This window comes from Sceloporus occidentalis, unplaced genomic scaffold, assembly GCF_023333645.1.
Source record: "Sceloporus occidentalis isolate IW3139 unplaced genomic scaffold, rSceOcc1.0.p SCAF_7, whole genome shotgun sequence".
Taxonomy (NCBI): Eukaryota; Metazoa; Chordata; class Lepidosauria; order Squamata; family Phrynosomatidae; genus Sceloporus; species Sceloporus occidentalis.
In genome coordinates this window covers 75485085-75502457 of record NW_028316987.1, presented here as the reverse complement: position 1 = coordinate 75502457, position 17373 = coordinate 75485085, and the positions used below count along the sequence as shown (strand labels likewise).

Genomic DNA, 17373 nt, shown 5'->3' with positions numbered 1-17373 from the left:
GTGAAAAACTGTAAATGGTCTGTCTCAGAGCAAACAGCTAAATAGAATTTGGACAATGGCCCTATTAGACAAACTGACACATAAAGTATGTGAAAGGAAAGAAACATATGTATGATTCTGAAGACATTTGATCTCTTTTATAAATAAAGAACATTCTTTATGTCATCCTCCAAAACATCATTTAAAATTCTGAAAAGACATTTTAACTGCTTCTTTGGACAAAAAGAGGAAGGAAATGGAAAAACACCTCTGAGTACCTCGTGCTTAAGTAAATTTTATGACATTCATGGAACTGCCATAATTTGCAAGTGCAAGGAGGAAGTAAATATAATATGTGCAAACCATAAGACCTGTTGTTTGTACCATATAATAAGAATATTAAAGATTCCTGGGTTTTTTTTTTTTCCTTATTTATGGAGTGGAGCACTATTTTGGCTATGGATTAAGTTTTGTTTTTGCCAAACAAACCTTCTTTGTTTTTATATCTAGAAATAACACAATTATTTCTGTTTGGGTCATGGCTGAATCAATCCAAGGAGGAAGGGAGAGGCTCTTCTGTGAGGGATTGTCAGATGAATGGGTGCGGAACATGAAGTCCTGTTGGAAGCTGTAAAAAGGGCTCTTGAAATGCTGGGAGTTGTCAGGAGCTCTGAAGTCATGCAGGAATTTTAGGGCTTGGTAGCAAGGGCAAGGATTTCTGCTGAGGTTCATGGCAAAATTCAAAGGCCTGTTCTTGGCCAAATGTACAGGCAGATTCAAAACAAGCTAGAAAAATTTAATTGCATTTTTCTTTTCTTTTCTTTTCCTTTTCTCTTCTTTCTTTCTTTTTTCTTTTTTGGTAACTCAGGATAATCACATATGTAAATACTGCTAAAAAACAATTTGGATGGAAGAATACAGGAAAAGGAGACCGCCTTTCTTATAAATCCACCAGAGTAAAAAAAGGGGAAGGTGGACTTGGGGGAAAGAAATTTTAAAGCTGCCAAGAGGACAGGAATGTAGACTGTGGTTCTAAACTGTTTAGGAGACTTGGACAACCAGAGCATTGGGAGGTCTGGAAAACAGGTTCTATGAGAATCAGATTTGTCTGTCTGTCTATTTGTGTCTGTGCCTGTCTGTCTGTCCATCCATCGAGAGGCATAACTAGTTTATGTGGGCCACACTAGATGACATCCTAAAGCAGTGGTTCCCCAAACTATACCCTTTAAGAGATTTTGGACTTCAGCCCCCAGAAACCTCAGCCACGTTGGTCAATAGTTCGCAATTCTGGGAGCTGAAGTCCAAAATCCCTTAAAAAGCACCATTTGGGGACTGCTGCCCTAAGGGGTGGTGACAGCGCTGCTGCCCAAATGTCTGCCTTTGGGCAGATACAGAGTGTGGTGTTCACCTGCATCCCTTTAAAACACCAAAGAGATGTTGTGAGCAGGACGAGGTTCAGTGGGAAGAGAAAGGAGAGGCCCCATGTTTTAATTTTTTTCAAAATTTAAAATTTTTAAAAAATTTCTTTAAAACATCACATCTTATAAATGTTCACTTTAACCACATGGAAACTATGTACATGTAAATACATTTAGGTTGTACATATGATACACTTTTAGTTTTGCTAGTTGTTTATGTCACAACTATGACCATTACATTCAGTGACACAGGGGAATTATTATTTAAGAGTAATCTTAGTCCAAAAAACATTCCTAAGGATTCTGCATGGGGTGGTAAAGGGGGTGGTCAATGGGGTTGGGTGGCACCATGAATTACCACAACGGGTGCCACCAATACTAATGATGCCTCTATCTATCTATCTATCTATCTATCTATCTATCTATCTATCTAATTGAATTTATTTGCTTTATAATTTGCATTTGTTTGGAAAAAATGCATGTATGCAATAATGATGTATGTCAGTACAATTATAGTATATTAAAGGCACAAAAAAGAAATCAAAGTCTAAAACAGTAGTAAAGATGCAATATACAACAAATGAAAGACACAACGAAGAGCTGAAAAGAGCTCCATATTTTTAGGCTGGAGAAGATGAAGGATTGACACGAGAACAGTCATCAGATATCTGAAGGGATGTCTTATAAAAGATGGAGTAGATTTATTCTTTATTGCTTCAGAGGATAGGCCAATGAGCAGAAATTTCAAGGAAACCAATTTCAAGGGGTCATTAGGAGAAACATCCTGATAGAGAGGTGTTACAGATTGCCTTGAGAGGGGGTAAGCTCTCCTTTGCTAGAAGTATTTTTTAAAGGGCAGTGTTATTATCTAGAACTAGTTGAATCTCATTGGTGATACATTTGAGTGTTCTCACATGGGGAATGTAGGTGATCACTAGGGGTGTTCTGTCATTTTGTGGGTTTGGTGTGTCTTGTAGATGGTTCGTGGTGTTAATATTGCCTTGATGATGTATTTCTTCAGCTCCATAAGTGGGTATTACAGTTTGATCATCAGCCAGGAAAGTGTGGACTGGGATAGAATCAGCCACCTCCCAGGCTTGTTTTCTTCTCTACAATGAGCCCAGATTTTTCTATATTGCCCATATTATGTCCAAAAAAAGGATGTATTATCTTGGTTAAAAGCCTTCAGGAGTGGCGATTCACCCTTTAAACAGATCAGCAGCTGTCCCCCACCCCAACCCATTTAATTTTTAAAAGAAAAATAATACAATGCTTTCAAAATCAAAAGTATTTCTATTTTCCCTTTTTGACATTTTTGGCAGTCCACGAGACTCGTGTATGATCCCTCAGGCAGAAATCTAGCCCAGGGACCTTTTGAAGTTGCCCACCCTGCCTCAGATGCTATGCCAGCTAAGTGTTAATTTGTGTCATCAGATTTAATAGCTGTTTACTGATAAACAATAAAAATAAATTTAAAAACTCATTTATCTCCATGCATGCATGGATGGGAGGTGGGATCCATATCCTGACAAGTTCAAGCTTTATTAATTGCATTCGTATTTCAAGTTTGAAGCTTTCAACTTAAAAAAAAAAAATGGGGGAAGGCCCAACTCCATCTTAATCATTCCACTAACCTTTGTTTTCCTGAAGACTTCACCCCCTGATCTTGGGTTTGTATAGAATTCCAGATGCAGAGACATAGTGAGTTGCCATGCAGACACACCCCAGGGATTCTACTATGTTGTATCATTTCCAATTCCCATTTACACGCACATTGGCCAAATCATTGGATGAATTACAGTCCTTATGTCTCCTTTAAAACCCCTGATTCATCCTTCTTAATGCTGTTCTATATTTAGAAGGTTGGAAAACACTGCTCAGATCAGGACAGGATTTAAAAACAAAGAGGACCATATTGCTGACATCTGGCCTTTTCTTTTTTGAGTGGGAAGAGGTGAACTTGCTGCAGAAATGGCACGGATCATGTTATACTCCCTCAGTGACCTTGGCTGAATGAGCAACGTTAGCGTTTTTATTAGGATTTCATTAGGTGGCTGCTGCAGAGCTTCAGTCTCTCGCCTTCATTCTCTTGCCAACTTGTCCAGTTGCTCTCAAAATATAATAACTTTGAAATACCTAACACGAAACCCAAAGCCTCTGGAGCTCTGTGCTTACGAAAGGTTTGTATTAATATATTAGGTATTATCTAGGGTCCTGCAGTGACATGATTATGAAGCAGTATTTTTTCTCCTTTCTCCAGGAATTATAGCTAACATTTTTCATCTTAGAGAACCAAGAGGCATGCTTTGAAGTGCCTCTGTGACATGAATCGTGTCTAGGTTACAAGGCTGTAAACACCCCATTGCTGGTGAGCGTGTATATTAATGCCAGATAAGTGACAAGTGACTCCCAAAAGTAAAAAGAAATTAAAGGGGGAAATAATTCTTTCATTAAATTACCTGAAATGAGGCCTACTGTTGGGAAGGGCATGACTACCACATGATCTAGCAACTGAGTAGCATCCCCTCATATGAACAGCATTTTAGTGAGGACAGAGCTGACAGAGTAAATGGACCAAGGGCCAAGTGAGAATAGGACCAAGGACCAAGTGAGGGAAGGGAAAATGCAGGTGAGCAAATGGATGCAGTAGGATCAGCAAGTGGGACTGAGAAGAGGGGGCAGCATCAGGAAATGCAAAAAATCCAAGGACGGTAGTACCCTCAGCAGCCCAGAGGAGGAGGAGGAAGGGGAGTACTTCACGCTCCAAAGGCCAGGTGAGCAAGTCTGCCTCTGAGAGCAGCTGCTGAACATTTCCTGAACAAAGAATAAAGTTTGGCAAGCTGTGATGGGGAGGTGCTGGTTGTGAGTTGGCAGTGACTTAGTGTTCCCACTTCCACTAAGACTCAAGGAAACCCAAGGGACTAACCAAACCTCCAAGGGGGCAAAACTCACCGGGGCCCAAGTGTACTCATGCTGGCCCTGACCATTCCACCCAGTGTGGAATTTTCTCCCCATGGAGGTTAAATGAACTTCCAAGCCCTATTTAGGTATGCAAAATGGGGTTAAATAAGCACACAAGTAAAAAAGCATGTTAGCTTCATCTTCCATCATTGTTTTGGTCGAATGAAAAGTGATGATTTTAAAGAGGACAGACTCTTTATACATGGGGGGCTTCCATACAAGACAGATTTTTCTAGGGTTCTTGCTCACATAGAGACTCTATACATAAAAGAGGCCTTGTCTTCAGAACCATTGCCTTTCATGCCACCACAATGACAACAGTAGGGAACAAGGCTAATAGACTATGTGTGTGAGTTGATTTAACCCTTTTATGTGCACTTGAATAGGGGTCTCATGCTGAGTTGTTCTACAGTTAATTAAATACATATTTACATAAAGAAACAAGCATTTTCCTAATTATTTTTGCAATTGTTAACTTTATCAGTCACCCATGGTTTTTTATAAATTGTTCATAAAGATTTTTTTAATCTACTGGTGTTATTATGGTGTTTGTTTTTATAGGTGACTTGTTATTTTATAAATAAATTGAGAAAATGGCTGCTTATTTCTTCATTCACCTATTCCAAACACACACACACATTTTTGCTGTTCTCAGAAGAAGCTGGAAGTTAGGTGCTGTCTAGCCTTATTTTGAACAACCACTGGGTACAATTATGTTCCAATTTTTTTTAGAACAATCCCAGCATTTCATATAAATTTTGTCAGATTCCCTTCTGGATTCCTGTCAGCTTCACAATGACTAACAAACCACAGTGGCTAAGCATTGCTCATTCAAATGCTAAACTGTTTAACATGCAGTAATTAGAAGAGACTCTGCTCATTAATTAATATATGCTTTGCAGAATTGGAATCAAAGGCCAAACTACATGTCATGCTAAAATGTGTTAACTTAGAACTGGCCCTACCTCTTTCTATCTTTTCCTTCAGAAACTGCAGTTATGGGAAGGTGGGGCAATACAGAACAGGGCTCTGACAGACAGAAGGGGATGTACATCTGCTCCCATCTTTGGTGATATTTTTTTAAAAAGGAAGATGGTGAAGAAGGAAAAGAATTAACTCATTTTCTCAAGATTCTCATTTAGATTGGTGGTCTAGTATTTTTCTTAATGAGAGAAACATCCCCAGTTCTAAAATTAAATGATTAAAAAAAATTGGCATGCATTATGCTCATGACTGTTCCACTCCCTGGTGTATACTAAGAGCTACATATTGGAAATGTTTATAGTTAAAGCAGTCAAACAAGTGTTATTTTCAGTGCAAAAAAATTGATTTCTCAGCCATAATGTGATCTAAAAGGATTTGTGTATTAATTTACCTTCTAGTTACATTTTGTCGCTGTTATTTGCTGTCAAGTAGACTTTGACTTATGGTAACTCTATGAATGAGAACCCTCCAAGAGCACTGGTCATTAACTGTCCTTTCTCATGTCTTGCAAACTCAAGGCCAGGTTTTCCTTCTTCAATCCATCTGTAATGTGGGCTTCCTCTTTTCCTATGGCCTTACACTTTTTTGCAATGAGTCCCATTGTGTCATGGTATGTCCAAAGTATAATAGCCTCACTCTAGTCATCTTGGTTTTTACTGACAGTTCAAGACCTATTTGCTCTAGGACCTGTTTGTCCCATTTTTAGTGGTCTTTTGTATCACTAGAACACTCCTCCACTACATTTCAAATGAGTTTATCAGTTATCTTTACTCTCCAGCTTTGACACCAATGCATAAAAATGAGAAACACTATGACATGGATGAATCTGATTTTGTTATTTAATGACATTTTTGCTCTTGAGGTTTTTATCTAGTTCCTTCACAGATGCCCTTCTAAGTCTTAATATTCTTCTGATGTCTTGACTATATTCTCAATTTTGAGCCAAGGGATAGAAAATCTTTAATTATTTTGATGTCTTCATTACCCACTTTAAGGTTACATTTATTTAATGCCTTTCTTTCACTGTGCTCAAGGCAACATATGGCAATTTTCTTTACCATTTCTATTTTATCCCCCAACAGCAATGCCTAAGATAGGTGAGTCTGAGAGTGAGGGAGAGTAACAGGCCCTTTCATGGCTCAATTGGGATTGAATTTAATCTCCCAAATCCAGTCTTTTCACCACTATACCACACTGTCACTATAATAATAGACTAATAAGCACTTGGGGCAGGGGAACCAAGTGCAGTGATTAAGTATGTGTCTTGCCTGTGTAAGAACCTAATCTCATCCAGAAAAAAAAATAATGTAGAAAAAACCTTGGAAAACAAAATACTTCTGGGCATACCAGGTATAAAAAGTTACTAGCATATAAGGCTAGGCAAGAAGCATTCTTCTAACATGATAACCTTTGAGGTACATTACGTTTTTAGACATTGGTGAGTCTGCAATCCTGCCCTGCCTTTTGGAGCACAACAGACCTAGGAGGTTTGTGCATGAAGTTTCTCTTCAATATTTGAAGCACCCCTGAGTATCACGATCCTGCACATGACTTAGGCCTGCTAGGTAGGAATATAAAAACCCCATTATCATCTTGGATTCTGAATAGGGACACTTTCAATAAGGCATTACAGAGAATGGCCAGTACAAAAGCTTCTCTCTTGTGCCAACCACTCTGCAATACTCTGCAATAAGGTATGGAGGAGCTGAAAAGCTGGCTGTAAGGATAAGATACAAGGGCGGGATACAGACGGGCAAAAAGGGGTGTATTCATGACGTCATGAAGGTAGAGCCTTCAGACGGCCCTTACCTGAATGCCGCCATGAACACGCCCCCCGCACGCCCCAAGCGGGAAGAGGCGGCATTAAAAAGGTGCTGCTTTTTTCCGCTTCTTTTTGATTTGCGGTGTACGTGTGCAGCTGCGTCTGTAAGCTGCTGCACCGGTACGTCCGAATTGCTACGCCGCAAATATAAGTTGCCCATTTAAAAGCTCCGTGTCAGCTGCATCGCATAATGGGTCGGGGTCCGGGACATGCGTGGTTTGCAGTCGGGCTTTAATTGCAGCGTCCGCTGCCATGCAGCTGTGGAAGCTGCGGCACAGCTGCAGCGCATTTTAAGACTCGTAACCCTAACCCTAGAGCCACTTGTGCGCATGCATTGCTGGAACCGTGGGAAGTTGTAAGTTTTGCCGGCGGATGTTTTGGTTGTAGAAAGTGATAAGGGAAAGTTTGGAATTTAAAGTGACCCCCTACACACATTCCTGCGCCATTTTCACCTGGGAACGGGCACAGTTCGGCTGCTCCTGGCACAGCTGTGCGGCGGCTCCCCTTTGCCACCAGGCAGGACGGCTCATCCATCCACCAGCACCCCGAAAAAAGGCAGGGGGACGTCTTGGTCTCATACTGAGACGGCTGACCTCATAGCTATATGGTCCCAGCCAAACATTTTGCAGAAACTGGAGCAGTCCTACCTGAATGCTGACACATATCGAGAAGTGGAAGAAGCCATGAGAGCTGCTGCACCGGTACACCAGAATTGCTACGCCGCTAATTTAAGTTGCCCATTTAAAAGCTCCGTGTCTGCTGCGTCGCATAATGAGTTGGGGTCTTGGAACATGCGCAGTTTGCAGTCAGGCTTTAATTGCAGCGTCCGCTGCCATGCAGGTGTGGAAGCTGCAGCACAGCTGCAGCGCATTTTAAGACTCCTAACCCTAACCCTAACCCTAACCCTAACCTTAGAGCAACATGTACGCATGCGCTGCTTGGAAAGTTTGGACTTTAAAGTGAGCCCCTACACACATTCCTGTGCCATTTTCACCTAACAATAAAAACCGCTAAAACTGTAAATATTTACATATATACAAGGGAGGTGATGGGGGATGGCAGGGGGACAGCGGTGGCAGCGGAGACAGCTGTGGCTGTGCATTGCAGATTCAGCAAGAGCGTGGGGACCAAAGGAGAGGAGGCATCCATGATGCTGGTGACACTGGCAAAGTGCAAGCGGACAAGGATGCCAACACCAGCTGATCACCAGCTGGCAGGAGGCCACCTTTGTTCTTGGGCAGGGCGGGGAAAAAAGTTTTAAAGGGGCTTGGGCGCTTTAAATGTGCCCATAGGCTTTCTGCCGCCGCTGCTTAGCGCTGCAGCTGCGCATCCGCCAGCCGGCAAAGGAAAAAAAAAAGCCGCGGTTTGGGCCGCCCGTGCGGAAGCTGCCCCTTTCTTTGCGGCGTCCTCCGAGGCGGCGGTATAGAAGCTACGGGTCCGAAACGGACCCAGGTGAGGCGTCTTCACTGCCCCCCGTGTGGAAGCCCCGACACCTGAAGCACGTCCCCGGGGCGGGCGGTCTGGAGGCTCCGTATTCAGCAGAATACACCTCCAAGATGTCTTCCCCTGCCCGTCTGTAGCCCGCCAAGCATTCCATTTTTTGAGAAAGTAGGAAGAAGGATAAGGACAAAGGCTCATAAGGCCTCAAATGCAATCCCATCCATTGTTGTTGGTTGCCTCCAAGTCATTGTTTACTTATGGCCACCCTAAGGTGAATCTATCATAGGGTTTTCTTGACAAGGTTCTTCAGAGGGGGTTTGCCATTGCCTTCACCTGACACTGAGAGTGTGTGACCTGAATTTGTCAAAACAAGTTAGTGCTATCCACAAAAAAAAAAAAAAAGGGATTCTATGAAATTGATTATTTGGGAAGAAAACCACACCGTGCCTCCCAATACCAAGTATTCTGCTGATTTCTCTTGTGGATGTTATAGAAGGAGATTAGAAAGAAGTGAAAAAGTGACTAAAGTGGTCACTAAGGCCAGAGAAAGGGTAAATTCCACCTCCTGGAAGCTTCCAGAAGCATCTATTCATCTATTAACAGCTAGTCCTTCATATCCATGGATTCTGCATCCACAGATACAGTCATTTAGGGCCTGAAAAGATTTTTTTTTATCCAAAAAAAAAATGTTGATTTTTGCCATTTTATCTAAGAGACACAATTTTACTACACCACTATATACGATGGGACTTGAGCATCCATGGATTTTGGTATCCATGGGTGGCTCCTGGAATCAGACCCCAATGGATATCAATGGATTTTAAAACAAGATCTCTGAAATTTTAAGTAAATTATGATATCATTCTAGTAATGTCAGCCATTCATCACATTTATTATACTCCCTTCTATTTTGTCACTCTCATAATTTTTCTCTAACATATCATACATTTATATTCTGCTATATATTACATTTTCCTTGCTACAAAAACCAAATTTCGGAGTCTCTTAAAAAAGAAAAGCAGGTTTAGGAATGCATATTTTTATTGTTAAGTGCCACATAAAGCTGCCTGGTTTTGCCAGTTCTTTTCTCTGAAATATAGCCTAACACACCTGGTGTTATTGGTGATTTCTCATCCAAGTACTAACCAGAGCTGACCCAGGTTAGCTTCCAAAATCAGATGGCATCTGGTGCCTTTAGGGTATTTAGGCCTTTATGGCCAGAACTCTGGCCATGATGTCCTGGGTCATTTAAAATATCACACTGTAGTCCTATTAAGGTAAACCACTCAGAAATTCTATCCTGCGCTTGAGAAATTTGCATTTTGGACACCAGTTTCCAGAAATTTCTACTAAGCATTGTCACTAGTCACTGGCCATGCTAGCTAGGGGACTAAGGGAACTATAGTCCAAGGAGAGACAGCATAGTGTAGTGGCTTGAGTGTTGGACTAGGACACTGGGAGACCAGGGTTTGAATCTTTGCTTGGCAATAGAAACCCATTGGGTGACTTTGGGCAAGTCACACTCTCTGAGTCTCAGAGGAAGGCAAGGGCAAACCTTCTCTAGACAAAATCTGCCAAGAGAACCCCATGATAGGGTTGTCGTAGGTCAGAAATGACTTGAAGGCACACAGCAATGAAGTCTGAAGAAGTAACTTGCTCAAGCTCTGATTCTATAAGTTCATTCACTCTCTTTACTATTAGTTTAACATTTGCACTGCTTTTTTCTACATGTATATGTATATTCAACCAACTTCTTTCTATGTAAGAATACACAGGCACACCAATCCAAAGGATTTTCACCTGTGAAAACAGAAATGCACTGAAGCCCGGAGGGGAAAAATCCAGACACTTAGCAGCAGGGTGAATTATAACTCATTTTCTTTCCTACATATTATTATTTCATTACCATGAGATGAACAGGAAGCCAGTAATGTACAGTATTCAATGCACATTGTTTTGGGCCTGGGGGAGGTAGGACAGAGAAAAATCATATTATTCCACAGAACACAGTACTAGGGCAACTGTGCTAATGAAGGCTAATAAAAGCTGGAAAGGGAGCCATTGTGCAATGGAATGCAAAACCTAGTGGGAGAATCATTCTGCTGTTCTCTCGCATGGCTGCCACATACTTCAGTTAAGCTTGCTGCCTCCACTTTGCTCACATCCTTTCTTGTCGTTGAAACAGAAGTAATAAATTATGATTTAGTCAATAGTGTAGAAAGCTTCAGTAGCTTAATGATCTTCCAAACATTTATATCCAAACCCCCAATGTTGTAAACATATTTAGTGGTGACACAAAATGATCCTCTCTTTCTATGAGTTCTACACAGCTGCATAGTTAAAAGGTGATTGTTTAAGTGCCTCTGATGACAGGTGGTTACTCCACCTCAGTGGAACTTCTATCATCTAGTGGGGTGGGTTGAGATGGAGGAAAGAGTATGATGTTTAAAACTGGATCAGAGAAAGAGGGTGACGTTTCTGCAGATGGCTAACAAGTGTGTGTGTGTGTGGGGGGGGGATGGTGGCAGTGCAGAGGAAAAAAAATAACACGTTCCTGCCCATTTCTCACACTGATCTGTTTAGATGATACACAGGGCCCTAATGAGTAGAAAACAAGTCTAATCTGCAATCCAGGGTGATTTTCTGGAGTAAAAAGAGTCCCCCTTTACTCCGGATCAGGCAAGAAATTCTGGAAATCCTCTGGGTGTGCAAACTGCACATCAGTGTGGGGATGGCAGGAGGAGCACTGGAGGGCAAGCAAGTCGCTTTTCCCACTGGAAAATTTCAGCTCTCCACAGCATTTTCACTTTCAAGTTCACTTTGTTCCTCCAGTACCATTCCTATTGCAGGCATCCAAATCAATCACAAAAGCGCAGATTAGCAGAACAATACCATTGGTACAGCACACCAACACCGACTGGTTGTACAAGTGCACATTTGCATAACAATGTGTGAGAATAGTACTTCCAGTATCAGCCTGTTGTGGGTGCTGATTATACAGATTGCTCATCTTCCCTGCAGATACAGAAGTCCCAACAATCAGCCAGGTTTTCCTCTGTACAGACCTGGCCAGCGACAGAGAGAGATAGCCCTGCTGAACATAGTGGGATTTTTGAATATATATGCAAAGAACTGTGCTATAGTAATGGTTGTATAGGTTTCTGCCTTCTCAGCTTGAACATTTAAACAAAAAGTATTTGTGAAAACAACACCAATCTGCAGCACTGTCTTCTCACAAGGAAGCTACCCTTGCAACAGTTATTAGTGGTTCTTTCTCCTGCTCAGGAATGTGTAACACCTTTTTCTCTCTAGTACAGTCACACAAGATGTAAATCAATTCATGTTACCTGAACCTTTCATTACCCAAATATTTTGAATTTTTTCTACAGACCACAGCAGTTTCCTTATGATTTACCACCGTTATGATGATGAGAATTCTCAGTAAGTGCTCATTCACCAGCAGCTCAGGTTATGACCCACAGCTACGTTTTGCCAGCTAGAGATATGTGCAACTCCATACTTTGATTAAGAAAGTGATCTCTAATTTTAAATCACTCCTCCTCAAAATGGTGAACTACAACCATCACTATCTCTGACTACTGGACATGTTGGCTGGGGATGATGGGATATCCTTTCCTTCAGGTTTGCCTAATGGAGACTTCACAAGGGTTGGAGACATGATGTGTTAATATTTCTGTTTCCCACCACATGTTTCACAGAGGTTTATTTTACTTTACCTATGGCTGAGAAGAGTTTGATCTCTTTCATTATAGTCTGGGATACCACAACATTTGACTGTTTTGATGTGTAGCCAATACTGTGGACAAGAGACCCCTATCAGGACAGGATATGGAGAAACAGAATGCTTTTCAGTTGGGAAAGAATTCTGAAAAGGCTGTGTTTAATCACCTTCTCTGTTTAATTTTCATACAGAACATATGATAAAGAAAGCAAGATTATATTTGGAGGAAGGTGGTGTGAAAATTGAGGGAAGGAATATCAACAATTTAAGACATGCAGGTGATACCATATTTCTAGCAGAATCTAGCAAGTTAAGAAAGAAAGTGCAAAGCAGGAATAAAGCTGATCAGGAAAATACTAATAATGACCAGAGACTGAAAAGTACTTGATGAAGATGCTAGTATTGTTTAAAGTTTTCTATATCTTGGCTCATTCATAAATCAAAATTGAGCAGATATGAGAAGATAACTAGGATTTGGAAGGGCAGCTATGCAGGAATTAGGCAAGATCTTCAAGTATAAAGTTATATCATTAAATACTGAAGTCAGGATCATCCATGCCACTGTGTTTCCAATTTCTATGGATTTTTGTAAAATATGAAAAATGAAGAAAGCTGACAGGAGGAAAATGAACTAATCTGAAATGTAGTGCTGAAGAGAAGTTCTACAAACCACATGGGTTTGAAGGGAGACCCTACAGCAGATCAAGCTTGAACTGTTCCTAGAATCAAAAATGATCCAACTGAGGCTATTGAACTTTCGACACATCATGAAATATCACAACGCACTGGAAAAGATTACAATGCTGGGAAAATGTGGAAGGCAGTAGGAAAAGGAATACCACATTACATATCAATTGATTCAGTAAAGGAAGCTACAGTCCTCAGTTTGCTATACCTGAGTAGGGCTCATGGGGGGTCTGCTCAATCATATATTGAAGGTGATTTGACAGCAAACAACAAGAAACACCAAAAGGCCCACACATGAAAATAAAGAACTTGAATCTAAACTGGGTGACAGCTGAGTCTTTTTTCTCCAATTTTCCATTAATATGGGGAACCCTTTATAGTTCATGAAATGAAAGCCACAGCTATCCTAAATTCAGCATATGTGGGAAGAGGTGCAGGAATTGGTGGTAGGAAGAGAAAATCTGAAAAGCCTCAGTACACAGTCCTTTGGATCTCAGCCACAGGTTATATTAATGTCAATTAAAGTTTGAGAACTGAATTCACCACTTGAGAGTTAATTAAGATTACTTCACTAATCCCATCTTGCTGAACCCTAAAATCCAGCGAGCAGAATTTTGTAAGATTATTGAACTGCATAGGTTTAGCAAACTTCAATAATCTGTCAGCTCTTTTGCCTGCCAAATAGAAAGAAGTCAAAGCAGGAAAGTGTTTCTCCTAGGCCCTATCTGCATTACATAGATCAATGTTATTGCAGGTTAACTGGCATGGTTTCTTCCTCAAATCTTGGGAAATGAGGTCAGAAATCCTAGTAAGAAAGCCCTCACATAGCACTGTTTCTTGAGAAATGGGAAGGAGAGTTTAAATTTAAATAAGGAGTTTGCCGAAACATACTGAACTTTTATTTTTGGGAACATGTAAAAACTATCCTTGTTCTACCTATGTTATTTCTGCCTCTGGCATCAAATTTTCAATTAAAGAAGTAATGCCCAAGAATGCGTTAACTTCATTAACCGAGGAATACTTGGATCTTTTTCTGGTGTATAGTTTAACCACTGGTTTGTTCAGAAAGCTTTGGCAATTGGGCATTTTAGAAATGTAAATAAATAATGCATACATATCTAGTTTTGATTCTCCTAGCAGTAGAATTTACTCCAAAATCAGAGGCATGAATAGCCTAAACCTGGGTTAAACCATGAATATCAATTACCTATGGTTACTGGATTTAATAGGATCTGCAGTGCAATCTAATGAATATATTCAAGATGCAAGTAGCATGTTGTGGAATTCACTCTTAAATAAACATGCATAGGATTGTAGCCTTAAGCTGCTGTCACACTGCAGAAATAAAGTTTGACACTACTTTAACTTCCGTGCCTCAATATTATGGAATGCTGGGATTTGTAGTTTTGTGAGGCATTTAGTCTTCCCTATCAAGCTGTTCTGGTTCCTCACCAAACTACAAATTCTAGTATTCCATGGCACTGAGCCACAAAAATTAAAGTAGTGCCAAATTACCCTATTTCTGCAGTGTGGCAATAGTCTTAGTCATGAGTAACTTGAGCTGGGTTAGTGACTATGTAGTTTGCATTCTTAGGATAGGAGCTCTATTAAACAAACCCAGCAACCTTGACTATTCCCATCTAATGCTTATCCACCACACTGTGTCCTGCTGCTATGGTCAGCTAAAACTATGTTCTTTAATCTCAGGGTCTATAGAGAAATTAATATGAAATATGTCCCCCACTTGTTCTTCATTTTAATTATGCCAAAGGTTCCTTAGAAGGCTGACCGTTGCAGTTTCTCATAAATGTTTATTTCATACTTTGGAGATCAGAAGGGGGGAAAATGAGGGTTGTACAAATCTGGATGGACCTATCTAATTTGAGGGACAAAAGGTGTTTTCATTGCCCAATACAAATGTGAAAACTGAACTATATGTTCCTCTGTCAAGAATATGCTATATGTACTCCCTTCTAAGAGCCAGTGAGTGTAGTGGTTTGACTGTTGGACTGTGATTCTGGAGATCAGAGCTAGATTCCCTGCTTGAACATAAACCCACTGAGTGACCTTCAGCAACTGACACTCTCTCAGCCTCTGAGAATGGCAATGACACACCCTCCAAAGAAACCTGCCAAGAAAACCCAACAATAGCTTTTCCTTAGGGTCACCATAAGTAAAAAATGACTTGGAGGCACACAACAACAACAACAACCTCCATTCTTCCTTCCCTTTTGTGTCCGAACTCCTTCCTCCACTTCCTGTTTCACAGACACAGAAGTTGCTGTGACATCACACATCCTAGTCTTGAACCAATTGCACTGACTTCCAATTTGTTCCTGTGTTCAATTCATTGTTTTTGTTTCATCCTATGAAGCCCTAAAAGGTTTGGGGGCTAGATATCAGAAAGACACTTTCTAGCTCTATGTGACAATTTGGAATCTGAAATCCACATTGGAGGGGGTGTAAGGAATTCCCCTGTAGCAGGACCTCAGCTGTATAACTCTCTGTCAGATGCTGGTGAAACTTCAGGAATAAACTCTTCCAGAACACTGCCATATAGCCCCCAAACCACTCAAAAAACTATCTCTGTAGTCAACCTGGCTCCATGTTTCTTGAGGTTTTGGCAAGCAGTTAAAACAGTATTATTGTGTCAGGTCTTCGGTTCTGAAACTGGCTTTCAGACTAAATTTTAGAATTGTTCCCAATCTATTTTAAAAGAATGTATTTCTATATTTTTATCCCTATTGTTCCATATTCTCCACAAACTGATGGGAAAACATGTTTTTCAAATGTTAAGAAACACTGTTGAGAAACTGGACTGGCAAATACTGGACTGTCATGAGTCTTCACAATTTGGGATTTATTCTGTGCAATATCTGCACATGGCTGCTTTGTACAGAAGTGCCCAACTTGCCAGGTTTGCCTATTTGCTGGGCAGGGGAGTCAACATGCCAGTTCCCTTGGCACCGGTGCCTCATCAGGGTAGCTGGGATGGATGGGATGTCTGGCCCACACAGCTTCTCCTTCCCAGGCTGCGCCAGGTGTTGGATGTAGCCCAAGATTAGCTGTGTGATGGATTTCTGGCCCAGGCCATTGACCAGATGGCCAGAGGGGGGTGGAACCCTCCTCACTCATCCTGGTTTTGGGCAGCTCCTGTAGGCAACTGCACTATGTGCTGTCACAACTTTTCTCACCCACCAGGATGGGTCGTAGATCTGGTGGGTGAGAAGATCAATGTTGTGGAGCACTGCTTGTAGGGACCCAGGGGTACTGGGCTGGAGAAGGAGTTGCCACTGTAGGGGTCAACCCCCTATTTAGCGTCCACCAGTCCTGGACCATAACCTAGGCCAACTCCACCTGTTTGCTGTGACCAATAAAGTTGTGGCCATTTCCATCAACATAGTGGCCTCCTGCGTCATTATTTCTTTACAGTGCCCCTGACCTGGGAAACAGAATTATCTGCACAGGAAACAGTATTTTCCTACAAAGAATAATATTTCTACACAGAAATGTTATTATCTTCTGTTTCCTGGGCAAAAATTGCTCATGCAAATTTTGTGCAGATGTAGGGCTTGAAGCTGCCCCTTCTGAAGACAGATCAGGGCCATGACAACCACATGCCGCAATGCCAAACCACCTTGAAGCTGTCCGAAATAGGAGTGGCAAAGATCCACTCCTTTTTCAGCAGGGGAAAGGCCGGTGCTTCCTGCCCCGCCGCAGCCCCATGGTGGCTTCATGATGCTCTGGCGGCATTCCGCATGTAAATGCCATGCCGCCAGAGCGTCATGAAGTTGCCCACATCTGGTCATCCAGGTGGCTTCAAGCTGCCTTCCCGGTGCTATCAGGATGTGCATCCTCTAAAAACACTGTGTGCCAATGATATCTGAAAGCGGGTTTTTTTGGGCTGTCTGTTCCAGCCCGTAGTCCTGAAAACTGCATGGTTTTCAAATACTTTCTTGCAATGGGATAGAAATTGCTTAAATTTCTTATTGCTTCCTTTGAGAAAAAAATAGTGATGAATTACATCCCTATAGAGTGCACATTACAGCCTTACACCTGTTCTACCTGTACATTCCCTTTAAAAGGAGCATTCTTTATAGCTTGTCTTCATTTCATAGTGGTGTGGTGGGATTTTATCTATTGGGAAAATCTAGGAGGACCCTTGTCCCTGTTGTACCTCCACTGGTCCACAAATACTTTCTTTATTCAAGCAGCAGTTTGGAAACTGGCTGTCTGTTGAGGAACTTTTTTTCATAAGAAACACTGTTCTTTTCTCCCATCCACCATCACTGTGTTTTTAATTCAGTTGTTTCATTATGACAATCCATTTAATTGCATTT

The 17373-nt window shown here is 41.3% G+C and overlaps 1 protein-coding gene across 7 annotated transcripts in view; it reads right to left on the bottom strand.

Annotated features, from left to right (window-relative positions):
• Positions 1-17373, bottom strand: part of KIAA1217 (KIAA1217 ortholog) — a 502750-nt gene that overhangs the window by 134281 nt on the left and 351096 nt on the right. The window lies entirely within an intron of this gene.